Source organism: Equus asinus, chromosome 30 (genome assembly GCF_041296235.1).
Source record: "Equus asinus isolate D_3611 breed Donkey chromosome 30, EquAss-T2T_v2, whole genome shotgun sequence".
Taxonomy (NCBI): Eukaryota; Metazoa; Chordata; class Mammalia; order Perissodactyla; family Equidae; genus Equus; species Equus asinus.
Window position 1 is genome coordinate 18802073 of NC_091819.1, and position 27771 is coordinate 18829843.

General features: G+C 37.4%; 1 long non-coding RNA gene across 4 annotated transcripts in view; it reads right to left on the reverse strand.

The window, feature by feature from the left end:
• Positions 1-779: 779 nt before the first annotated feature.
• LOC106830450 (uncharacterized) overlaps positions 780-27771 on the reverse strand; it is a 118020-nt gene continuing 91028 nt past the window's right edge. For 3 of the 4 annotated variants that reach the window (XR_011499402.1, XR_011499403.1, XR_006522341.2), the window contains 3 exons: positions 11304-14873; positions 10189-10441; positions 781-6180 (listed from right to left, as the gene is read on the reverse strand). This is a non-coding gene — a long non-coding RNA (uncharacterized lncRNA). Of the gene's footprint in view, positions 6181-10188; positions 10442-11303; positions 14874-27771 lie in introns of all 4 variants that reach the window. The other variant, XR_011499401.1, reaches the window with a different exon arrangement.

Below are 27771 nucleotides of genomic sequence, written 5' to 3' on the forward strand. Positions count from 1 at the left end.
ACAGCAGATCATACACTGCAGAAGAAAGCAAACTAATTGTCAGTGAGCTGCAGGACAACGTGAAGCAACCTAGCACATGTATAATCAGAGTCCCAGGAGAAAGAGAAAGGAATTAAGAAAAAATATTTGAAGAAATAATGACTAAAACATTTCCAAGTTTGGTGAAATTAAAAGCACACAGACCCAAGGAATTCAGAAAACACTAAGCAGAAAAGAAATGAAGACAATTACACCAATACATGTCACAAATTAAATTCTTTAAAATGAGTAATAAAGTGGAAATCTTTAAAATCACAGAAAAAGGATGTATTACATACAGAGGAAAAAAGACAATAATTACCAGCTTCTTGTTGGAAATAATGCAAGTCAAAAGACAGTGAAGCAACAGCTTTAATCTACTGGAGAGCAGGGACCCTATCAGCCTAAAATTCTACACTCAGAAAAACATACCTTTCAAAAGTGAACACAAAACAAAGACTTTCTTAGACATACAGAATCTATAAGAGTTCATCACCTGAAGACTGTACTGTAAAAAATCTGAAAGAAACTTCTTCAGGGAGAAATAGAAGGACAGCAGCTAGAAATTTGAATGTATATAAAGAAATGAAGAGGGGCTGGCCCCGTGGCCGAGTGGTTAAGTTCGCGCGCTCCGCTGCAGGTGGCCCAGTGTTTCGTTGGTTCGAATCCTGGGCGCGGACATGGCACTGCTCGTCAGACCACGCTGAGGCGGCGTCCCACATACCATAACTAGAAGGACCCACAACGAAGAATATACAACTATGTTCTGGGGGGCTTTGGGGAGAAAAAGGAAAAAAATAAAATCTTTAAAAAGAAAAAAAAGAAATGAAGGGTATCAGAAGTACAAAATATATGTTCAGATATAAATGATTTGTTATTTTTTTAAATCTCTTTTTAAAAATTGGCTATTTAAAGCAAAAATTACTTTAAAATGTATTGTTTGGCTTATAACATATGCAGAAGTAAAATGTATGACAATAATAATACTAAGTTTGGAAAGGGAGAAATCGAAGTATCTGCTTGTACAGTTCTTATACCTTATGTAAAATGGTATATTATCTGAAGGTAGACTGTAATAAGCTAAAACATATATGATAAATCATAAAGCAATCACTAAAAATATTTAAAAAGAGATGTAACTAATAAGCCAATAAAGAAGATAAAATGGAATAAAAAAGTGTGCAACTAATCCAAAATAAGGCAGAAAAGAGGGAGAAGCAGATGGGAAAAATAGAAAATAAACAGCAATCATATCAACAATTGCATCACATTAAATATAAATGATCTAAACATAACAAGGAAAAGGCAGAGGTTACCAGATTGGAAAACAAACAAACACAAAAGAGAAAAGAAAGAAAACTGCTTGCTAACTATCAGAAACAAGATTTAAATATAAAGACACAGATAGGTTAAATGTAAAAGGATAGAAAAAGATGCATCGTTCTAGTATTAATCAAAGAAAATGGAAGTGGCTATATCAATATCAGACAAAGTAGATTTATGGTAAGGAATATTACAAGAGATAAAGATGGTTATTTCATAAGAAAGCAGTTAATTTATCAGGAGTATATATCAATCCTAAAGTCTATGCAGCTAGAAAAGGAGATCTAAAATATATGAAGCAAAAACTCAGAAAAGTGAAAGGAGAAATAGTTAAATCTGCAAATATAGTTACATATTTCAATACCTCTCTCCATAAATGATAGGACAAATATATATAAAAAAATTAGTAAGGAATAAAACAACATTATCAAACAGTTTTACCGAATTGACATTTATAGAACACCCTACCCAATGACAGCAAAATACTCTTTCCTTTCAAATGTACCCAGAACATTATCAAGATCAACCATATTCTAAGCCATAATGCAAGTCTCAATAAAATTAAAAATATTCAACTCATACAAAGTATGTTATCTGACCATAATGGAATAGTTTAAATGTGAGTAACAGAAAGATTTTTGCAAAATCTCCCAATATTTAGAAATAAAACAATGCACTATTAAATAATCCATAGGTCTAAGGAGGAATCAACAGAAAACTAGGAAATAGTCTGAATGGAAGAAAAACAAAAACAAGACATATCAAAACTTATGGAGGCACAACTAATAATACTTAAAGGAAAATGTATAGCTTTGAATGTTTATATTAGAAAAAAAGTCTCAAATCAATGATCCTAATGCCACCTTAATGGACAAGGAAAAGAGCAAATACAAAATAATAACAATAATAAAATAACAGAAATAAATGATATAGAAAACAGAAAAACAATATAGAAAATTAATTAAATCAAAAGCTAGTCCTTTGAAAAAAGATAAACAAATTTGATAAACATCTAGGAAAAAAGTGAGAAAATAAAAACTACCAATATTAGAAATCAGACAGCAAATACCACTATTGATCTTACAACGTAATAAGAAAATGTTCACTGGCAAATACTAACAAACAAGAAAATAATCATTGAGATCTATAATTTATGATATGCATTTTGTAATTTATAGCAAATGCAATAAGTTGGACTTCCTAAAAATTAAAAACTATTGTTCTTCAAAAGACGCTCTTAAGAAAATTTAAAGCAAGCCATAAACTGGGAGACAAGATTTGTAAGTCTTATATCCCATAACGGACTGGTATCTAGACTATATGAAGAACTCTTACAATTTAATAATAAAAATGCAAACAAACAACCCAATTTTTCAAATTGGTGAGATTTGAACAGATACAACATCAAGGAAGAGATATGAATGGCAACAAAACATGAAAATGCAAATTAAAATCACAATGAGATACCACTACATACCCACCAAAATGCCTTTAAAATTTTTTAACTCGTCATACCATATGTTAGCAAGTAAGTGGAGGAACTGAAACTTTCACACACTGCTGATGGAAATTTAGGAAATGTAAAATTGTACAATCACTTTGGAAAATAATTTGGCAGTTTCTTAAATAGTTAAACATTTACTACCCAGACATTCCACTCCTAGGCATTTATCTAAGAGAAATACATACATCTACACAAAGACTTGTACATGAATGTTCATAGTAGTTTTACGTGTAATAGCCAAAAATACAAACAACTGAAATGTCAATCAACAGTTGAATGGATAAATACATTGTGGTATATCCATACAATGGAATACTACTCAACAATAAAAGGGAACTAACTCTGGATATACATGACAACATGGATGAATAAATCTCAAAATAATTATGCTGAGTTGTATAAAGCAAGTCACAAAATAATGCATGCTATATGATTCTATTTATATGAAACTCTAGGAAATGCCAACTATATTGACAGAAAGCAGACCAGCGGGTTTGTTGGCTATGGAACCCCTGGGGAGGGAGGGATGGATTACAAAGCAATCTGGGAGTGATAGATATGTTCATTATCTTAATCATGGTGATGGTTTCATGGGAGTACTCATTTGTCAAACTCATCAAAGTATACACTCAAGTATACGCAATTTATTGTACACCAATTATACTTAAATATTCAAAACTTAATAATAATGTTAACACCTAATAATTTTATGAAGACTACTGTGAGCTACATCAGCGGTTCTCAATCTTCTTCATCCCAGGACACTTTCATGCTCTTAAAAGTTTTGGTTATGGGAGTTTTACCTATCAAGCTTTATCAAATTAGAAATTAAAACTGAAAAATTTGAAAAATATTTCATCGCAATATGAAAATAATAACAAACTCATTTCTATGAAGGAGGATAATCATATCTGCCATATAGAGTTGTGATAAGAATTAAAATTTAGCAGAGTGTCTAGGACATGAGAAGCCTCAATAGACAGTAGCTATCAATACATAATTCTGTCTTAGAAATAATTAAGAAACATACTATATTTTACTGCCCTGTGTAATCAAAAGTGGTGCTATTGACAATAATAGCTGCCTGTCTCTGTGCGGTTAAAATTAGACATGGTGTAGAACCAAAATCCTATTATACATATAAACTTAGAAATAGCCTTAAATATAAATGAAACACCATAAATAACACCCAGACAAAACTTACCATATGTTCTTATGTTTACAAGAACATAGCATCTGATTTTCTTAAAGGCATTATAAGCCAATTGGAAATTAACAGATTATTCAAGTGTTGAAGCAAAAAAATAGCGAATAGGCAGAAAAAAGTCAACACAAAAACGCAACTCAAATCACACACTTAAATAAGTTCTGAATGTTTAAAACTGAAAACGCAAACAAAAATTCTATAAAGAAGGGAGTTGTAAATTTAAAAACAGTAGGAAAATTTACAAAGAAAAATAATTTAATTTTACCAAAAAACAAATTTTTATTAAAAGATAATTTATATTGTACAAACAAAAAGCAAATTTCCCTAGGTAAAAGACTCATAACATAAACAAACAACTATGTGGGAAAAGCATTTTCACAAACATGTAGCCTATATATCTTCAGCATGAAATAAACTTATGCAAATGTTTTTAAAACTAAGAACTTAATAAATAAGTGGACCAAAACATGAACACATGATTCACAAATGAGAAAAAGAATGTTCATCCTAATCATCAAGCACAAATGTGTGTATACAAATTTCAAAGATATACAAACATACAGGAATTTTTTTTAAGTTCATAGCATTTTCTAAGGTGATAATAACGATCATGAAGGTATAGTAAGGACTCTCTACCAGTCAGCATCTCAATTCAAACCAATTTAACAAAAAGGAAAAAAGAGAAAAAAAGACAGGGAAGCAGGAGGGAAGACAAAGAAATTGATTTGTTGGTTCATCTAAGTGAAAAATGCAGGAGTAGTACGACCTGGTTTTAGTTGCTGGTGGAGCCCAGTGGTCCCATCATGGTGTAGCTCTTCCTTCTCCATCCCTCGGCTCTGCTTCTCACTGTGGTGGACCAATTCTCAGGCAGACTGTCTCCGTGCAGTGAGAAATATGATCCATAGTGGCTCCAGGGCACTGAATCCTCTTCCTAGCTTACAATTTTGAAGGATAAAAGACAAACTCATCTAATAGAAAAACCTGTGATGGCCCAGCCTGGGTAACATACTGACCTAGGATGAATTGCTGTGTTGGCGTTGCTGTTTCTATTTTGGGAAACAGGAGAGGAAATACTCTAACTGGCTGTCCTTCTTGATAGAGATGGCAATATGTAATGGTGACCCTGAGTGAATCACAAGGTGTGAGGGAAAGCAAGTTCTCAAAAGGAAGGAATATTAAGAAAATAACTTAGAACAGACTTTTCCCCACAGTAGAAGGGTGAACCAATACAAATCTCTGGAAAACAATTTGCAAATATGTATCAAGAGCTTTAAACTGTGTATGTCCTTTAACCTAGCACAAGGCTAAATCTCCTGGAAGCCAGCAATCACATTTGATTTATATTTTTGAATCACCAGCCCCAAGAGCATTTTTTTGTTTTTGTTTTTGTTTTCTGTTTTGTTTGGGTTTTTTTGAGCAAGATTAGCCCTGAGCTAACGTCTGCTGCCAATCCTCCTCTTTTTGCTGAGGAAGACTGGCCCTGAGCTAACATCAGTGCCCATCTTCCTCTACTTTATGTGTGGGGTGCCTGCCACAGCATGGCTTGATAAGTGGTGCACAGGTCTGCACCTGGGATCCCAAACAGCGAACTGGGCCACCAAAGCGGAACAGCCAAACTTAACTGCTGCACCACAAGGCCAGCCCCCCCAAGAACATTTTTATGTAAAAGAAAAAAGCAATAAATGATTGATAAAGGGACAGGTAAATAATTCCTCTTCTTAGAGGCTTGGAGCACAGGTGGCAGACTGATTCCATGATCCAGGTGACATATTTCAACTCAGAAGTGATGAAAGGAAAACTCTCCCCACCTCTGCCACACCTCCTCACGCAGACCATGGCACAGGTTTTGTTTGGGAAAATGCATGGTTTTGCACCATCTGTTTCTCTAACCAGAACTCTCTTCACTCCCCTCTTCATCTGCTTAATTCCTACTCAGACTCCAGATTCAGCTTCATCATCACATCCCAGACCTTCCTGAGCAAGCTAAATGCAGGTGATGTGCTAGCCGTGGAGTTTGCCTTCACAGAATTTGCCTCACTCACAATTTACATTTCTTCAGGACAACTTGATTAACGTCAAGTTCCACTGTATTCCTGGTGTCTAGCACAGTGCCTAGAAAACAGAATACCTGCAACAACAACAGCAAAAATTTCATTGAGTGAGTGAAGGTAGAGGAGAACCCCAATGCTTTACTGGGAGTGTGGGAATGCAATTCCTTCGTAAAAGGAATCAAGAGTAGAGGTGACAGATCACCATGCTCAAGTGGCCAGCAGACAGCAGCTGACAAGGCATTCCAAGGGAAAGAAGAGGATTGAAACTTAGAGGCATCCTAGACTCTATAGAATTACAAGCCACAGAAAGTGCATCCATATAGCCACTCACCCCCTCTGCATTAGCAACACACACAACCCAAGATCTCTCCTGGCAAATCAAATTGATCTTGCCCACAGTGTGAAATGGAAATCAGACCTCTCATTGAGTGGATTCTGCTGTCTTCTTGTCATTCTCACTCCTCACCCCCTTTTTGCCCGCTGTCCCCATATTTTTCTGCCTTTACACAACACCCTCAGTTCTGGGGCATCTCATTCTGTCAAGTGAAGGAATGGAATTTTTCAAGATCTTTGCACTGTATAGTCGGAGGCTCTAAGAACTAATCTCAGATGTCCCATAAGGTAGCCAGATCCGGGAGTACTTGCCCAGGAGCTGTGCATCTGCTTATCCCACTGGAGCCAAGCCCCTCACACATACACATTTGTGTGAGATTCTACAGGAACTGTTTCTGAAATATTTTCTTCTTGGTTTTGGGTCCTTGACCAAAAAAAAAAAGGAGATGGAAGAGAAGAAGAAAATAATGAAATAAGCTAACTTATGTTTTGCCTTGGTTAACCTCTATGTTTGTTACTAAGGGCAAGAAATGATTGCAATGATGACGATGATGATAATTACGAAGAGGAAAAAGAGGAGGAGAGGTAGGAGGTGGAAGATAATGTCGGCAACAAGCGACAGTCTACAAACAGCACCTCACCATAGTCGTCTCGCTAGGCTCCTTACCAAGTACTGCAGGCAAAGCCTTAGTCAAATCCTGAGTGAGGGCAGTTATTATCATGACAAACCTCAGATGGAAGTCTTAAGACTATCCTGCTTGAAAAACTACTACAGGGACTTCCCAGTCATTCTTGGGCAACATCCACATCTTTCCGACTTCAGGAATGTTCATGCTATCCTGTGACCTAGTGCAAAACTTTGTTCTTAGGTTGCCCTTTCTAAGGATGACTTCTATATCGCTCCTTTCTATAACTGGAAGCTGAACTTTTGGAGAACCACCTGTAAGATCCAATTCATTTAGGCAAGCATATGAGTGCCTACTACCCAGAAGCAGATTAAAACTGCAGCCAACTTGATAACTGTGGGTATTTTTACCCTGTTGTAAGTTAAGCTTCAAGCTAGACTTAATAAATCTGGTCTCTGGATATTTTTCAGACCTTCCACTAAAAACGAAAGATTCAACCTGGTTGAGGCAGCCTAACTAGCTTAACTAATATTTTCTTCTTGCATAATCTCTGATGTTTAAAACTCTATGGACAAATGACAGGCACTGAAAGAAATATGGGGAAAGCCCACAGAGGCAACGGAATCCATGTCATAACTCAAGTCAGTCCTGGGCTCTAAACTTACTCCCTTGGAAGGAAACAGCTTTTCAGAATGCAGAAAATTGGCTATTTACCCTCCAAATTTATTTTGTTTTTATTGACTTGAACGCAGAAGCCAAAAAGAAAAAAAATCAACCGCGAAAATTTTTAACTCTGTGGATCTATGTTGTACCAATTTTACATACTCTGCCTAATGTGCCAGTATCAATGGAGAAAAACAGCCATAAAAGGAAAAATTAAAACACATTAAAACAAGAAAATATCTCTTTGCAAGCAATCTCTTTACTAGTGGAAGCCACAACTTTATGACTTTTTCAGCAGAGACACCAGTGTATTTTTTAATTCCCTCATTCCTTTGGAGCTTTAAAGCCACACTATAAAGCGGTGGGTCATCAATCAGTCATGAAAAGCTTAACAGATGATGACATAAATGACAAGAATATGATCTACAGCCACGTTTTTAAACCATAGACTAATTTTCAATTCTCCAAACTCCTCATAACAAAAAGAGCTTTCTAAAAAACAAGGGAAGAGTTAACATCTTAGAAATGAGAGCCAATAGTTTGTGTTGGTTTCCAGCTCCCAATCTCGTCCAAGCTGAATATTGCATACAAATCTGTATTTGTGAGACACCCTCATCTACCAGTTAATCAAAGCCCTGGAAATTCAAGGAAACCTGTGTTTATGGAAATCTGGCATTTCTGTAAAGTTTCGAATGAGGGCTAAATAGAGCAGTTCATCTCATTTTGAAACTAATGATTCCTGCCAAGTGGTTTTCCAAAGCTGGGTCTTCTGGCTCAGTCAGCATTTAGGAATTCATTTATGAGTTGCGTTAGTCAGAGACTCTGGAATTCAAATTTATGTCTGCAACTCACTAGTTTGCTCCTGATAGGCCTCTGAAAAGAGATTGTAATCAATTTACCAAACCCAGACTTCAGGAAATTTTCATATCCCAAAAAGAAGTTCTGGTTTGGAGCTTTGTCCACTTTCTGAATCAGCCCCCTCCCCCTTCACTTCGTGCTAAGAGCTGAGTCCTGCTGTGGAGCATGGTTGATCGTCTATGGCACTTTCCCCATAGCTCATCCCTCCATTCAGAACAGCCTCATGGGGTGCGCTGGAATTCACCTCCCCTAATAGACTTGCCAGTGGTTTATAAAATGGCAGAATATATGTGTGGTTTGTCACCTCAGGCAGTTTCTGTTCTAGTTCTTGATGGAAGTAGCAAAAGCTCTGATAATTGTTCATCCAATTTGTTTCAAAGATTTATCTGCCCAGAAATGTTCCAGGAAATTAGACTATAGGCTTGGGGTACATGTGTGTGTGTGTATGCGTATTTCCCTCAGTCTTAGAAACCCACACTTTACTTTTTCGCAAGGCAGGGATCACGCATTGAGCAGCCTTTCAATGTAACCATAAATTTACTACTTTTAAAAAAATTTTCCTTTGAAGAAGTCATCAAATAAATTAGCAAAGCTGGAAATGCACCTCTAGTTTGTGTTGGCTTTGCGTTTTAGGGAGTTACTTAATAAACAAAAGTCAATGAATTCAAACAGTAACAAAGTAATTTCAATGATTAATCAAGTGTTAAAACTAGTTTAACCTCTCCTGTTTTACAAACTCTATATCACCCTGACTGAACTAATAGAGGAATAAGACACCCATCTGGAAATCTCATCTGAAATATTAGATTGGGAATCGAAAATTCAGCCAAATAGTGTGGCTTGTAGGGATATCCTGTCGGATAATAAATTGCATTAATCTTACTTAAATTTTCCATCTAAATCATGTCCTGAGGCCATATTACTCTGAGGAAACTATGCCTTACTTTAAACGCATTGTGCTACTGAAAACGATATTAAAAGAAGGGGGGAAAAAAGAACTTTTCTTATTTTTTTTTTTTCTCCTGACTGGTTTTTCCAACATTAAAAAATCTAAGTGAACTCTTCTGACTCTTCTGGAAGAACTAGTGCCAGCTCAGGTCGGCACTAGCTCTTGACAGTCACCAGTAGGAGACAATGTCTGTCACAGGACACCTTCAGGAACTTTTCTCTCACTTATCTACTTCTTTCCCGTCTGTGAACTCCGAGCCATGGTGGCTTTCAGCAAACATTTTTTTTCGGGGGTGGGGTGAGTGGGTGGGGTGGGTGGGTGTGAGGGAGACGTATTTTTCTTAGCCTCTTTTTGACTTTCATATATATGGAACTACAAACAGTGTCTTTCCTGAAGATTTCACTGTGGCCTCTTTACTCCTTTCATTTTTTCATAGAAAACATTTAAATCTGCTTAAATTTTTCAACTCTAAAGAAAAAATTGCCAAGAGGGGAAAAAATATCGTTGTGGCTTTCCTAGAACTGCAAGAAGGGATTCTGCTGGCACCAAAGCCCCTCCCGGCTCTGTGCCTACATCTGCCACCTACTAGACACTGTGAATATTAAGTGAAGTAAAAGGTGTTAGAATAATGTTGACTCAAAGTTAAACCCACAAACCCTCGGAAATGCTGAGTCGTCTCCGCCGGTTCAGAGTGTCTGCTCTGTTAGCATTCGTGGTGAGAGGAGATCCTTGGGGCAGAGCTCCATCATTTTTCTCCACTTTCCAGAAAACAGCCAAGCAGGAAAAATGGATGGAGAGCCATCTCAGGAATGGTGCCGTCCACCAGGAGCACAACAATCCACGGCCCTTTGCAACTATCTCCAGAGCGGACCTCACAGCATCCTCCAGGGCAAGCTTCACTATCATCACCTACAGATGAGGAAGCAGAAGTTGTGAGAGGCGACAGGACTGCCAGTCAAGGATGGAGCCAGGACCAGACCTCAGCTTCCAGTCTCCTGACAATCAAACCACTGGTGGGTGACATTAAGTAGACTCCCTTCCAGTCTTCTTTTAGAATATATGCCACAGAGACCCTTCAAACTCAGCCTGTCAAACCCCAGTGGAGTGGGAGTTAGCACCATGGACTCATCCATCAAAGCTAGAAATCTCCCAGTTATCCCAGTCTCCTTCCTCTCTCTAGTCTTCCATGTCCTAACAATTCCAGCACCCTCAGCATTTTAAAAGGAAAATACTTTCAGTACCCATCCCTCTTTTCCATTCTCACTGCAGAAGCCGTAGCCAAGTCCACAGAAACTCTCACTTTTACAGTCTCTGAACTGTTAATAGCCATGGACCTCACCCTGCCCTTCCTCACACCACTGCCAGAGGGATTATTCTGGAATCCCACCATGCTCCTGCCTGTCTTGAAACCCCTCACAGATTCTCATTACCCACAGGATAAGCTCCTGTGGTGGAAACACAGCCCCTGTCTGTGGCCCCAGTTATATCTCCCACTACGCACTCACCTCAACTCAAACTTGATGATCCAGCAGTTCAAACTCAGTACACAGCCTCAGCAAATATCGTGTGGTTTCGCACATGAGGGCCTGTCCTCAAACTACCCCTCTACCTATAAAAGCCTTTCACACTCCCTCTGCACTCTCCCCGATGCACAGACTTCTTTATTGGAATGAATCATAGGCTTCCCCAGAGTACCCCCCTACCCTTCTCAAGATCAAGTCGGGTCCTACCCCGCTGTGCTTCCACAGCACACCTCTAGCCCAGCACTTACCACAGCATATTGAACTAATCCATTTACAGCTTGTCTCTGACTAGACTGAGATCCTTCAGGGCGGGACGACTTCTTCCTCACCTCTGTCCTCTGACACCTAGCCCAGTGCCCTGCAGACACCAAATGGCACAACTAATGTCCGTTGAAGTGAGCTCAGATTCTGCTTCTGTTTTAATGTCTTCCCCCAAACTCTTCGGTGATTCAGACAGATTGTAATGAATTTTTTTTCCTGAGGGAATTTTAGCTGGCCTGCTTATCTAACAGTTTCATTTCCCTTCCATTTCCCACAACTCATTGCTCCTTCCTCCTTAACTTTCCGTATGACCCACCCCAGGCAAACTAGAACATTCTCTCTACTCCTTTCTGTTGGCCATAACTTCTACTCCTTCCTCTCACTAGTCCAGGGCTTGTCCTCCTCAAAGGTTTCCCTGACAGTGATGCCTAACTCCACCCCATCCCTATAGGGCCCAGCCATTGTGGCCATTGTTGAGCTCAGCTCAGTTTGGTTCTGTGCTGCTTGTTTCTGGGCTCCTGCCATTTGAGGGGTTGAGCACCTCCAGTGCCTTGTTCAGTTATCATAGATTGTGTGCTCTGTAAGGGCAGGGACCGCAGTTCAGCAGAGTCTCCTCAAGAAGCACACCCTGGAGTGACAGGCTCATCCCACAAGTGACTAGGGCTGACTTCAGAAAATACTGTGCTTGCTGTTTTTAGTCACTAAAATATCCTGGGCCTGGTGTGGCAAAGTTGTGTTAGATGTGAATGGCTTAAGGTAGAAATATTACAGACCACCAACATAGAAGAAGCCATCTGCTCGGCTATCACACAATCCTGCCAGTAGAGGATTATTCAGAGCCTACTGTCCATTACTCTGTTTCAACAAGCTTCTCTCGTAACATTCTTTGAGGTTAGATGCTCCCACTGAAATGAATAATAGCATAGTTTATGGTAAAGGGTGAACTGAAAAAGAGTGGTGTCATTATTGCTGTAAGTACCCACAAAAGATGTTTATTATCACACACGGACACGGCCACAAACACACAACTCATCACTAATAAACTCATTTATTGCCACATAAAGTTGCACAATGTTGTGCAATCCAGCAGAGGGCTGAGAGATGTCAGCAATTCAGACCAAGCCTATTTGTCAACAAAACCAATCCATTTCACCAGCTTCAGCAAACCCTTGCTGCAAGAATCGGCCTTTTTTTTCCATAGAAGAAAATGGTTACACACAACCTTAAATAGAAAGGACGGATGCTCCAACCCCACAGACAGAGCAAACATAAGTTGAGGTAATATTCAAGGGAAACTTGGAGGTTGTGAGGTGGAGAAAGAGGATGCCATTTTGTTGCCTCTGGTGTTCAGACCATCATTTTGTCTGTTATTAGAGAAAAAAAATCAACGAACAATTAAAAAGAACAAAAGAGGTTTTCTCACTTAATACAAAACTGTTTTTTTTTAAAGAAATCTAGAATTTCTTTAATGTCTTAAGTACATTTATTGTGGGCTTACTATTCACCAGACACTGTGTTAGGTACTCAGCACATAAAAATAAATAAAGCTGTGCTCACAGGCTGGTGGGAGAAAGAAAAACAGGCACAGATCAAGATAATGCAATATGACTGGTCATGATAGAGATATGTCATTAAGAATTATAAGCTTAGAGAAGAAGCATTTCTAGTTTGCCTCTGACAGACTTTTTACTCAAGTCACAGCCCGTCTGCCTAATTTGTTTCTCTTACAATAGTCCTTGTAGATCTTGAAAATAAATACCTGAAACTATTTGAGGGGAAAATATGTATCTAGGAAAAGCAAATAATTGTTACCATGACTCAAAGAGAAACAAGGTCATTCAGAGGAAAGAGACCATGAAATAAAGCCAGAGAAATTCGGGAAATGAGAACACCCTAAGGGCTGTCATTTCACTTGTTGTAATGAGAATTCAAGAATCAATAGAGAGAGATATCAAACTTGACTGAAACAAGATCTGTAACAAGAAATAGCCTCTCAAGAACACTTGATTCTCTCCCTTCCCAGCATTCAGTTGTATTTTTCATTTTCAATTCATTCATGGCCCTCCCTAGAACCCAGCGGTCTTAAGGCTATTCATGAGGAAACTTTTGCACTCCCTTTCCTTCCAGGAGTCACAACTTAGTTGAGGGGACAAGGCCAGAAGGTATAAGAATCCATGTGACATGAGTGTGAGGGCCCTAGAAGTTGAGAACCAGGAAAAACCATAACTGACTAAAGCTGTCTGTGAGAAAGAGTTGGATAGTCTGAGGGAAGGAACAGCAGAAATAAAAAGATTGGGAGGCCAAAATTAGCAAAGTTTTTAAGACTTTAAAAAATTGGAATTAAGTCCACTAAAAGCAGAGCTCCTGTTAGGGACAAGAGGAAATTGCAGTTGCTAAGTCTGATGGGGGCAGACTAAGAAGAGTCCAGAAGTAAGCCAAAGAGATTTTGGCAGGTAGATCTTCTTTGTTTCCAATTTTAATAATAACCAGTCAGCAGAACCAGTCAAACTGGCTGAGGAGATGATCAAATCTGGACTTTCATATTTTTAAAACCTGGGTTATGATCAGATACAGTATTTTCCACTATGAGCCTTGGTAAAATCATTCACTCCTATTAAATATTTATAAATAAATGAGACAGAAGATATCCAAGACCCAAGGAGAGACTCTTTAATGTGTATTATTTTCCAAATGTTTCTACTTCTTTCAGACATTTACAGGACGGTATTTAAAGAACTTGTGAGCAGGTATTTTCAGGATATTCTGCCACTGGCTATAACTTTTCTCTTCCCGGATTGTACAGCACATTCTTTAACACTTTGCATTGCATCGGTGTCATTTTCAGAATGGCGCAGTATCAGAGTAGAATAGAGAGGAGCTAGGAATCCAGATCGTTTTCTGCTCCCAGCTCTCCCACTGACTGGCCATATCACATGGAAAAGTCACCCTCTCTCTGAATTGGGCTCCTTCTTTGCAAAACTAAAGGGTTAAGGTAGTGATCGTTCAGTCTCTTCCAGATCTAAAATTCCATCATAAATGGTGCCATAGAAGATTGAACTAAATCTTCCTGGCCCCAGATTATATTACAGAAGTTACATTTTAGTAAATCCTGCTATCAACATGTTTACTTGTCATGTGTCTCATGCGTATAAAGTTAGAGTGCAGACTGTGCCCTCAACAAATTTGGTCTTTTAAGCTTCCCAGATGTTTAGATTTCAAATAAACAGTAGTAGGTAGTTTGAAAATGACAGCAGAAAGTCAACATTTCAGAGGAAGAAGCCGAGCTTCCTAAACAACAGGCTGGGGAGACCGAGAACTCTTCAGATGCCTTGGGCGAGGCGGCCCCAGCTCAGAGAGTACAGAGTGGGTCTTCCAGAGCTCTGTGTGCATATCCGAGGATGATCAGGGCTAGATGCCGCCTAAAGGAGGTAGATAAGCTCAAGATACATGATCTGCTTTCCTGCCGAGAGCAAGTTGCTTGACAGGCTTCCTGCTTGTAAAATATGAAGGCTTCTTTTCAGTATTAAAAAGTTTTGGTCTTTGTAAATGAGTTGTACCTGCAGTGGGAAAAGGAAAAGAAACTGAATAATTTGCATTTTAAAAGGAGGAGGTAGATAGTGAGAAATAGTTTATAAGTTTCCCAGCTTAAGGAAATGTACTTTTCAGATTCTGGTCCCAGCGTGTCCATATGAGGGGCCTTTCGATCTTTATAGGGATCTAAACAATCTAACTTTTAAAAATATACATGTTTTAACGTACTAAAAGTCTCCAAGTATTCTACTGTTTCTTGATCTTCACAACAACCCTATGAGGTAAGCAGGGAAGATATTATCACCATTTTAGAAATGAGGGAATAGGTTCAAAAATCTTAAGGGACTTTCTCAAGACTTCACAGCTAATAAATATAAATAAGTGAGCATTGACCCAAGTTCAGTTTGTAGATGTCCTTCCAGAGTACTCTGTGGCCCCTTCTACACTTCAACTTTTGATTTTCCTTTTGTATTGACTTCTAAGGTAAATAATTTTGCTGTCATTTATATGAAAGTGATGTGACAATTCTTCCCAAATTAATACATAAGCTTAACACATTGATAATCAAAATCCCAACAGAAGGCTTTTTAATGCATTTTTTAAAAATCTTTTAACAATAATTTGGAAAAATAAACAAGTTAAACCATACAATTTTAAAATGGGGGTAATAATAGGGGGACTAACATTAGAAGTTATTAAAATATTATGTCTCCAATAAGAACAGTACTGACACAAACTAGACAGAAAGAGGGAACAAAATCAACGTTTCAGAAACAGACCTTAGTATAAATAAACATTAAGTATATGAAAACTGAAACATCACAATTAATAGAGAATGGAAGTCGTATTCTACAACTGATGTTAACATAATTTGTTAGAAATTAATCTTTAAATTATATTCATATACTGAAATAAGGATCAAACAGAATAAAAAATATTAAGAAAATAAAAATAACAAAAATCAAAATAAAACATGGGTAAATATGTATCTAATCTGAATGGAGAAGAACTTGCTAAACATAAATTCAATGGAAGAAATTACAAAGGAAAAATATAAATAGAGGTGACTTTAATAAACACTTTAATTTTCATATATCACAAGAACATGTTAACCAATATTAAAAAAGTAACCTGGGGAAAATACTTGTATCAAGAATGACAGATAAAGTTATATACTCTCTCTAAATACAGAATTCAATAAAACCAGTAAAAAACTCTAAGAGTTCAATATATAGGCAAAGGATATGAGCAGGTAGTTCTTAGAAAAGGAAATGCGAATGAACAATCAACATAGAAAAAAGTTCAACCTCACTAGTACTCTCAAGGGAAATTAAAATGATATACCACTTTTTGCCTATCAAACAAGTAAAGTTTTAAAAATTATAATTCTTGATGCTGAAACGTTGCTTTGAGGTAACACATTAAGACTCCACACTATTGAAAGGTACGCCAGGACCATCTCACTGCAAAGCAATTTGATTTTGTTTCCAAAGTTCATGCACTTGACTTCAGGAATCTCTCCTCAGGAAATAATCAGACCTATGATAAGAGATTTGTAGTCCAGGACATCTCCTTTATAATAAAAAAATGTGAAAAGCCACCCACATGTCTAAAACTGTAGAATGTTTAGGAAAATGATGGTTCACACAGAAGATGAAATATTATGTCCCTACTGAAAGTGTAACAAAGAGTTTTGTTATGTGAGCAAATATTTTTAAAATAGTGTTCACTGAAAAAAAATCTTGAGACAAAATCCATATACACATGAGTTCAACGACTTGTTTAAACGCCTAAAAGTGTTCAGAAAGGAACAATGCCACACACACACACACGTTATGGAAGTCCTGTTGACCCATCATCCATATGGCTTACCTTTGAATTTTTTTCTAGGAGTGAGCATGGATTATACCAATCCATCAATTTCCCATTACCAGTTTTCCTTGTGACATTAAAAGATGGTTGGCCTGCCTATAGATGCTAGCTATAACCACGCAGCAGAACGTAGAGTACTGAATCCCAAACCTTTAACTTTAGTAGACTACTCTGACCAATTGATGGGAAAAATGTACCCATAACAATGGAATGACACTCATTTCACCACCATAACATTTCTAAATGAACTAGCACCATAGGTATATACTCGTCAACGGCTTGTGTCTAAGGGATGAAAATTTATAATTTCATTTGCCATCTTATTTCTCAATAAGCAATTACACGTCTTAAAATTGTGACCTACCTTTGTTTCTACTGATCAAGTTTCAATCATAAGATAATCTGAGTTAATCATGGAAATGGAGACAATGTATAGAACTAACTTAAAACATTCAGAGTTTTTTACTACTCTTAGTTGATTAGAACTGCAATTTATCACCTGAATAAAAAATAAGCCAAACCATCTTAGCTTTTTCTGGAAAATTAGCTGAATTTTTCCATTTTCATCCAGGACTGATGTATATATATATATATATATATATATATATATATATATGTATCTCCAAAGTATGTAACACGTAGGGTCGGATAGGGTCAGAAGTGGGCTGGAGCTGGCTCAGACCAGCTTGGGAGAGCTAATTCTGCTCACCTCTTTTCAACCTTGTGTTCACTGACATTACATTGAAAGCTTGAAATTAGCCACAGAGGAAGATACCCATCTGAAAAATTGCCAAATGCTGCAAATCAAGGCTTTTTATTCCAAAGAGTAGGATTACCAGCACACCATTGCATAGTAGCTACTTTTTAAAAAATTTGTTGTATGAACAAATGAATTAATTAATAAACTGAACGTGTTTTTTATTGTTAATAATAGGTCCCTTAGGGGAAAAAAACAACCATCAGGGAAAGACTATCCCAGTTACTAGAACTTTCAAGACAAGCTGCTCTAAAGTAAAAATCTGAGTTCTCTGAGGCAAAATTCAGGAACTATTAGAATCCAATTTCTTAATTTTTCATCGAAATAAGTGGACAAAGCCACACTCCTTTTGAATTTAGGTATCCAGGAAAACAAGTCTAAAATATTTAGGGATCCAAACCAATGGCTTACATAATAGAAAAATATATACCACTTCTCTCCATATAGATCCATGATTGTATAAAACTTTCTCCCCATGGGGAATGAGACAAGAACCACAAATATTTATCACCTTTCTTATGTTCTTAAGAGTCCCAAAATTTGATCTCAGAGAATGTTAGAGTAACATAAACTCTTTTTTGCAAAACAAATAAATTGCTGCCACATGAGTTATTCAGTTTCCAGACAATTTGATGGTTAATCCCAGGGCAATTTCTAACTAGTTTCAACCCCTGCAGTGTGATGAAGTTTTGGCAGTCATAATTGAACAGCAAGCTATGGTTTAATACAATTAATTATAAACCAGGCATTATCAATCACTATCTAATAATCTATTACTAAAATTTTTGTTGCCTCTGAAATAGTAAGAAAATTCAAAGTGATCATATGAAGTGATTCTGTAATATTGTTGAGCAGTAAAATAAAAGTTAAATAAGTTCAAACTATTTTAAAGTTTCAACATCACCATGAGACAGTATATACAAAATATGTCAATCATGTCATGGTCCAGGTGCCAATGAGGCTGGCTGGGCTCAGCTTCCTCATTCTTCAGCTGGTGCCTCCTAGAGCACATGACGCAGTTGTGTGCGCTGCAAACAGAGCAGTTGACAAAAATCTCAGAGCTCTGGCCCTGACTCTACAGCCCAGGTGAGATCATAGGTAAGTCACTTAAACTCTTTGGGCTTCAGTTTCTATAAACTCAAGATCATTGACCCCTCTCCAACTTATGTCAAGAACAGAAACAAAAATAATTATTCCCAATAAATTGAGAACATGCAATGCACCCAATATGACACTAAGCATTTATTATAAACTAATTTCTGTAGCGGTCATATATGGTAAATATTATCTTAATTTATATACGAAAATAACTAAAGTTTCGGGAAAGTTGAATAATCTGTGCCAGGTCACATAGTTGTTGAATAATTGTTGAAGCTATGATTCCTCTCTGGTACTGCCTGACTCTAAAGCCAAGACCATACAGCTTATAATTCACAGGGTCACTGTAAGGAATGAATGAGACCAGGATTGGGAAAACACTTTTAAAATTACAAATTGCTCCATAACTAGTCTCAACCATAGCACAATCCTCATTAATTACACAGAAAAAGACTAGATATTTGCTATAGAACTAAGACAGACATCCAGCTGGCCTGTCTATTCTACACAATCAGCTCCAGTCACTAGTTAAATTATTACTTGAATAAAAAAATAAGTCACAGAATCTTATCTTTTTCTGATCTCAAACACAATCAAATAATAAACCTTATTGCCAACCCCAATGCCTGGGTCTATTTTGTGTTTAATAAGTATTTAGGGAGTGTTCACTGAATACAGGATGATTTCTGAATTGTTCTGACTTTCCATTAGAGCTTGCAGCTCTTGTCAAATGGATTTGCAAGCAGAAGGATTAATAATTTGAGTCCATGTGGCTCATGTTCCCCAATAGACAAGGGAGTTCTAATTTTTTTTTAATTGTGACCTCTTAGTATTGAAACCGCTTCCTCTCCTAAAAGTCTGTATGTTAGAGATTTTACTTTGGGAAATCTTGAAAACAGTAGGACAAAACTACCATTAATTGAGCACCTTCTTGCCAAGAACACATAGTGGGGAAAGGCTAGTCTCTTCAATAAATGGTGCTAGGAAAACTGGATCTCCACATGCAGAAGAATGAAACTGGACCCTTATTTCACGCCATATAAAAATCAAATCAAAATGGATTAAAAACTTAAATGTAAGACCTGAAACTGTAAAATACTAGAAAAGGTAAGGAAAAAGCTTCTTGAATTGGTCTGGACAAGGATTTTTTGGATGTGACCCCAAAAGCACAGGCAACAAAAGCAAAAATAGACACATTGGATCACATCATACTAAAAAGCTTCTGCACAGCAAAGGAATCAATCAACAGGGTGAAGAGACAACCTGTGGAATGGGAGAAAATCTTTTCAAGTCATATATCTGATAAGAGGTTAATATCCAAAATATATAAGAACTCAAACAACTCAATAGCAAGAAGAATGGGCAAAGGAACTGAACACACATTTCTCAAAAGAAGACATCCAAATGGTCAACAGGTATATGAAAAGGTGCTCAACATCACTAACCATAAAGGAAATGCAAATCAAAACTACAATGAAGTATCACCCTACACCTGTTAGAATGCTATCATTGAAAAGATAAAACATAAGCGTTAGCGAGGATGTGGAGAAAACGGAAGCCTTGTACACTGTTGGTGGGAAGGTAAATTGGTACAGCCACTATGGAAAACAGTATGGAGGCTTCTCAAAAAATTAAAAATAGGACTACCATGTGACCCAGCAATTTCACTTCTGGGTATATATCCCATGGAAATGAAATAAGAATCTTGAAGAGCTATCTTCATTCCTATGTGCATTGCAGCCTTATTTATAATAGCCAAGATAGAGCAACAACTTAAGTGTTCACTGATGGATGAATAAATAAAGAAAATGTGAGATAGATATATAGAGATATATCTATATATATCTGTATAGAGAGAGAGATGTATATCAATGTGAGATATTTTATATATATATATATATATATATATATATATATATATATATATATAATGGAATATTATTCAATCTTAAAAAAGAAGGAAATCCTGCCATTTGTGACAAGGATGAACCTGGAGGACATTATGCTAAGTGAAATAAGCCAGACACAGCAAGGCAAATACTGCATGATCTCACTTATATGTGGAATCTAAAAAAGTCAAACCTATAGAAGCAGAGAGTGGAATGGTGGTTATCAAGGGCTAAGGATTGGGGGAAATGAAGAAGTGTTGATCAAAGGGTACAGAGTTTCAGTTATATAGGATAAATAAATTCTGGAGATTTAATATACAGAATGGTGACTATAGTTAATAATACTATATTATATACTTGAAATTTGCTAAGACGGTAGATCTTAATTGTTCTCACCAAAAAAATAAAAAGGTAACTATGTGAGGTGATAGATATGTTAATTAGTCTGATTGTGATAATCATTTCACAATGTACAGGTATATTAAAACATCACATTGTATACCTTAAATATGTACAATTTTTATTTGTCAATTATATCTCAAGAAATCTAGAAAAATATTGAGCACCTCCTACGTACCATTCACTGTGTAATGAGTTTAACATATACTTTGACTAATTCTATAACAAACCTGCAAATCCAATATGACTTAATGGTAAATATTGGTAGGTATCAAAAACTGAAGCATTCTAGTACGTCAAAGAGTTGGGAAGCACAGTGTACTAAAACTGTGACTAATCAGCTGAAATGAAAGAAAAAGCTGAAAAAGTCCTGTGACCCATAGAACAAATTCCATACTGCGCTGCCATGTTTCAGTTCCCAGCTGACTGCAAAGAGCTTGTCTCCATCTCCTACCTCCTGGCCCATGTACGGAATTTGGGTGCATTTTATCTGAGTGCTTTTCACACATACCAGAAAAAACAACAACAACAAGCTTCCATGAGGCTTATATTTATTTGAAAAATTGGGTGATTTGTAAATACATTTTATCCTGAGGCAGTTCTAATTGTCCCTTGTGATAATTAGAAGGACGTCCTTATATACCGAAATTAAATCTTCAAAACCTAGGCATAAGACTGAAGCCAAATGATTTGTAAGAGGAAGTGTATTTCTCAAACAGTTCCTAAAATTGTTCTTTGGTTGGTTGTCCCACTGCTCAGTGGTTCCTGGGGTTGCTTATTTATTAGAGCAACCAGACACAAGTTTATCTCCTCTGATCACCATGCCTCTCCCTTTGCTTTGAAAAGAGAGAGAAAGAGAGAGATTTTCTGCCACTTCGGATAACACTAAGACCTCCAACCCTAACCTGACAGCAGTATTTTTATTGCTGTTGGTGGCAGCAGAAACAGAGAGAAAGACTGCAGCTGGGCTTGAAGTCCCACATGGAGTTTAATATGGTTGCAGTGGGAAAAGTGTTCTGACTTGCAAAATGAGAAAATGTGATATAGCCATCATTAGAGGAGATAATAAACATGGGCTGTGCTTAACATCAAATTTGTAAACAAAACTGCAGCTCAATAAAACCAACAGAGGGTAACATCTATTTACTTTCACTCCTTTAACCACAATAGTTTAATAGCTTCAATCACTTTTGATGGAGTTGCAGTCCTCATAAATGTCACATTCCAAAGTTTGAAAATCTAAAAGCCACACTGGGTCCCTGCAGTTAAAACAACAATAAATATCCACAACTCAATGGCTCAAAGTTCAAGTGATCTTATAAACCAATCCAATTCTACTCCCTTGAGCCAATGATATCACTTGTTAGACTAGTCTAATAAATCACTTGGTCAAATTTAATCTTCGCCACTTGCAGAGTATTATTTGGCACCTCATATATTCTGATCTTTCTTTAGGGCAATTCATTAATTAGACATCGTCATATCTGCAAAATCAAGGTTAGAGTTGCCATCCTCATTTTTCATATAAAGAAAGAAAAGAGCAAGGACCTCTTTGCAGTAATGCATTAGACAGAAGATAGTTTACATGGTATTATGCACTGTGCTTGGCTCTGTTATCATGCTAAAGATCTCTGATTCCTAGGCAGATTTTCTGTTCTTTCTAAAATGTTTTTCATGCTGAAAAGGGAATCCTAAAAAACCAGGGGCACAGAGAGTTTCACAAATGAAATGGTGGAAAGTGCAAAACCAGTGAAGAGATCGAAGCCTGAAAACTAAAACGTTCCCACTGGATGTGGCAGACTGAAAGGCATTGTTGGTGGCTTGGATAAGAGTCAGTAAACAGACAGGGCAGATGCCAGCAGATGAAGCAGTGATCTGAGAAAGGCAACACAATGAGTATAGATAGCTTTTCCTAGAAATGTGGCTGACAAAGAAAAAATGGAGAGGTTTTTGTTCATGGCACCTTGATTGTACGAGTCACTCAGACTCAAAACCTAGCCATCTTTGATACTCCATCTCCCTCACCCACTGTGTCGCAATCACCAACTTGCTGAAATTTTTCCAAATCAGTCTCTCTACAGTAAATAAACTTCTCTCGATTTTCATCGCTATATCTTAATTCAAATCCTTATTATTTCATATCTGGCTACGGTGACACTAACTTCCTAAGTTTGTGGTCCAGCATTCCATACTCTCTGCAATCTGCAACCTACCTACCTCATCAGATTTACCTACCCTGAGGGCTCCATTTGGGTCTTCTGCTCCAGCCATGCTCTCCACCGAAATTTCCCTGCATTTTCCCACATCCTTGCCTTTATTTCTGCCCCAATCACCACCTGTCAAATGCTTCACCATCCTTCGAGATCCATTTCAAGTATCATCTTCCCCTTGAAGCTGCTGAGATGATCTTTCCAGTCTCTGGCCCCTTAGACCATGTCACTCATCATTCATCTTCCATTGCCTCATCAAGGCGTCTTCTTAAGTTCCTTCATAATAGGGACCATATCTTGTACTTAGCTCTTGTAAACACCTGAACTTGAACAGTACTCTTAGTATTATATAAAAAGGTACCTGCCACAAGATTTTTAGAAAAGTATTCCTTATTTGTGTTTACATAACAGAGACAGCTAGAAATATGACTTCTGTATTTTGGCCAACAGTTATTCATTTTATACACAGTTCCTGATTGCAAAGTTATAATGTCTCAGAGAAGAATCAACCACCTTCCTAAGACTCCAGAAAGAAGAAACGCCTATAAACAAATTACTTTCATCACGTGAACGCACAGTAATAGCAAATTGAGTTGAAAAACCAGTTAGGTGGTAAAGGGTAGTTATCACTTGAAGCAATAATCTTCTTGGGTCACACCTTTCAGTTAATAAAACACTATGCAGAGAACTGTGTGTGGGGTTCTTAATAGTTAGAGACAAGGTGTTGGCATCATTTTAATTAGTTTTCTAAAATATACTCAATTCGGTAAATTTGAATTGGTTGCATACAATGTGCACAGCACTGTATTAGATGTCATTTTTCTTTTACTTTTAAAAAACATTTCCAGGGGATGTTAATACAGCCTCAAAATGTGGGGAGCAAAACCAAGTGCCAGGAGGCTTAGCCTTGGATTCACGGGTCCCTGAATGAGACCCGACTGTCCCTAATTCACAACCATGTCAGTCCTCTCTCTGTGATTTCCTTTCCTCACTTACTTATTGGGATGTAGAGAAGAAAAGGCGAAATAATTCAATTTGTTAAACATGAATCAAGTATCCACTGTGCATAAGAAAAGACATATAAATCCTGTATTTGGAAGTAATTTACAATAATTACAGGCAGTATGTCTCAAATAAGTCAACAAAAACAAGAACATTTTGAAGTAGTATGTTACAGGAAAAGACTAGTGGAATGAATGTAAAATAAATGAAAGGGGAATTATTGATCTTTGAAGCCTACTACTTAGTTGGGTAAAAACTATATGTGTGTGTGTGTGTGTGTGTGCATCTCTATATATATATGTATATGTATACTAAAGAACCAGCAAATAACTTAAATATCGCAAGTCATTCCTCGTTAACTCTTATAAAACAATGAGTTGCCCCCAAAACCAAGATAATAACCTGGGAAGCTAACAAAAATATATAGATTCCTTCCAGAAGTCAAAATAGTGGCCACTTTTTTGCTGTTAACTTTTCATTTCTTGATCTGGATGCTGGATGCAAAGGACTATTCATGATGAAAATATCCAAGTTGTCATGATATGTGTAGGTTTTTATACATGCATTATACGTCAATAAAATGTTTTTTAAGTGTGGCTCCCTTAGTCCCATCAATAGAAGGGAGCCAGAAATCTGAATTTCTTAATATCTTCCAATGTGATTCTAATGATCAAATATGCTTGGGTCAACTTCTCCCTCAAGGGCTTAGCAAAATGATGCAAGGACAATAACTTCTTTTGAGTGAATAAGTGATGGAGTTCTTTAACAGAGGTGGAGGAGGGGGTGACATGATAAGAGTAATGTCTTGGAGTTTTATTCCTTCAGTCAAAGATGTGAGTTGAAATTGAGGAAGATTGGATCCAGAGAGACAAGGGACTAAGCTGTTTTTATAATACAGGTGTGAGATGACAAGGGCTGAAATTAAGCTAGTGACTGTGGAAATAGGGAAGAATGGCTGGTTGGAGAGACATTGCGGGCACATAATAAATTCCAGAGGATATATTGGCAGATGCCAAAAGACAAGGCTTCCCAGAATTAAATCCCAATGCTCATAAACTCTGGTATGTTCCTTTATCCCACAGTGTGAGAGTGTATGTGTGTGTGTGTGTGTGTTTTCTGTGTTCCTGGAGCTTTGCCACAAGGGATCAAGGTCTACTCACCATACAAGCACACATATACCACATAAATACAAAACTATCTCTGTTAAATGAGAGGTGTTGAAGATGTTCTTTTAACTTAATAAGTTTTATGCTTCTTAGGTAGAGTCCAAAATATGAGCCATCTAATTCTGGAATCTTTATTCCAAGATGAGATAGAATGCCCTATTTCAATCAAGACTTCATAAAATCAAAGGAAATGGGACTTCATACGCTCTTTTCTGAAAAATTGATGTAGATAGACACCATGAAAGCTTCCTCACACACCTCATTGCTGACATACAGAATTTATCTCATACCATTCTGGGGGCCTCTCCCGAGAAGCTAGGACACTGTGCCAAGACATGCAGTGGTTTAGTGAAGTGAACAGACGTCTGAGAAGATGAGACCACTAGACATATTTCCACTAGTGAGCCGAGCCAAGCTTTCCAATGAGACCTCCAGAGGCAAGCAGCTGGCTAGGTATTCATCCACCATGCCACCTACAATAGCCCTAGAAGGGTTTCTTCCCATAAATGTGTGTGTTCATTGGCTCTACTACATGTTTGTTGAAGGAAAATAGTACTGCTCAAATAATGGAAATGATTCTTTAGTCAATTCAATGGACACAAAGATATAATAGTAGATCAGAATCCAACTTAAGAGAAATTGTTTTCGGAAAGCAAATGGAGTCATGAATTCTTGATGAACAATGAGAAGGGAAGCCCAGTTGCACCGTTTTCTGAACTTCCATAAGAAATAACCCTCACCATTACCATCATGAAAATTTAAATGCAGAAATTTGTTACTCTCTCTTGTCCTTTTATGAACCATGTAAGCAATAGTTATGGCCCAAATCTGCCAAACAAAACATATTCAATCTCTAAAGCTAAAGGCTTATAGGTATAAACTCTTTATGACTTGTGCTTATGTGTGAATGTGTGTGTGTGCGTGTGTCTGCATGTGTGTGTTATTGTTTGTTCAACAAACTAGCTGCCTTGGACAGATACTGTTTCCCCACTCGCTTGGCTTTGGGCTTAGCCACATCACTTGCTTTGGCCAATGGAACATGAGGAGATGTGATATAGGTAATCCCTTAAATGTGCTTGTAGAGCCTGTTCTTTTGTGTTCCATTGATCTTCCATGAAAATATGCTGTGAGTAATCATTACACATTTGTCCCAGGCCCAGAACAAATGCACATGGAGAAGACCTGAACTGACTCTGCAGCCTGAATTCAAGAAATGTAAGAATGCAGGAGGCAGAAAAAAAAAGCCTTAAAAACTATTATTAATATCTCAGAGAGATAAGAAGAGACATTGTGCTCATAGAACAAAAGCAAGATACTATGTGAAAAGGAATATTCAAAGAAAAAGAGCTCTTGAAATTAAAAAATATATATATCACTGCAGAAACAGAAGAATATTCAATAGAAAAATAGGGTAACAAAGTAAAGAAATTCTCCAAGATGAAAACCAAAAGATAGAAAGACATAAAGCAGGGTATAAAAGATAAAACAACTAGAAAATTAATTCAGGAGTCTCAACATCCAACTAGTAGGAGTTTCAAAGAGAATAGAGAAACTATGATGGACTAAATTAGCAAAGAAATAATATGGGGGAAATGTCCCCAAACTGCAGTACTGAAGATCCAGATTGAAAGGCTCACAAAGAGCCCAATAAATGAATGAAAAGTGACCACCCAAGAATATCAACGTGAAATTTTAGAACAACAGGGAAAAAGAGAAGATCCTAAAAGTTTCCAATGAGTAGACAGTGGTTCTTGGGAGCTATTGTATTGGGAATTAGATTGATATCTGACTTCTTAATAGCAACTCAGAATACCAGAAGACAAGACAGAAAGCATTGCCTTCAGAATCTGAGGGAATTTCAATCAAAAATGATGTGTCTAGGTAAATAATTTTTTTTAAAAAGGAGGGGTAGAATTGATGTTGAAAAACATATTTGATAGGCACCCTGATGGAAGATGCTATCCAAAGAAACAAACAAACAAACGAAGGAAGAAACCAGGAAGGAGATGTCATATACTCTAAGAAGCAGAGTATCTAAGACAGGCAAGAAGTAAAAGGAATTGTTGGGATGATGGCAGAAGGAGTCCCATGATGTCAGCTGTGTGACAGGCACAGAGGGAAGCCAGTCTCCAATGGAGTGGGAGAATGAGGGCTGTGGGAGGGAGGTCTCCAGGGGAAAAAAAATAGAAAATTGATACATTAATTCATTAATAAATTTGAGTGTTTGTACAAATTTTTTATAGGAGTTCAATAGACCTGTTGGAGCATTTAAGAACAAAATTGTAGGCGCCGGCCCCGTGGCCGAGTGGTTAAGTTCACGTGCTCTGCTTTGGCGGCCCAGGCTTTTACTGGTTCGGATCCTGGGCACAGACATGGCACCACTCATCAGGCCATGCTGAGGCTGCGTCCCACATAGCACAACCAAAGGCACTCACAACTAGAATATACAACTATGTTCTGGGGGGGCTTTGGAGAAAAGAACGACAGAAAAAAAGATGGGCAACAGTTGTTAGCACAGGTGCCAATCTTTA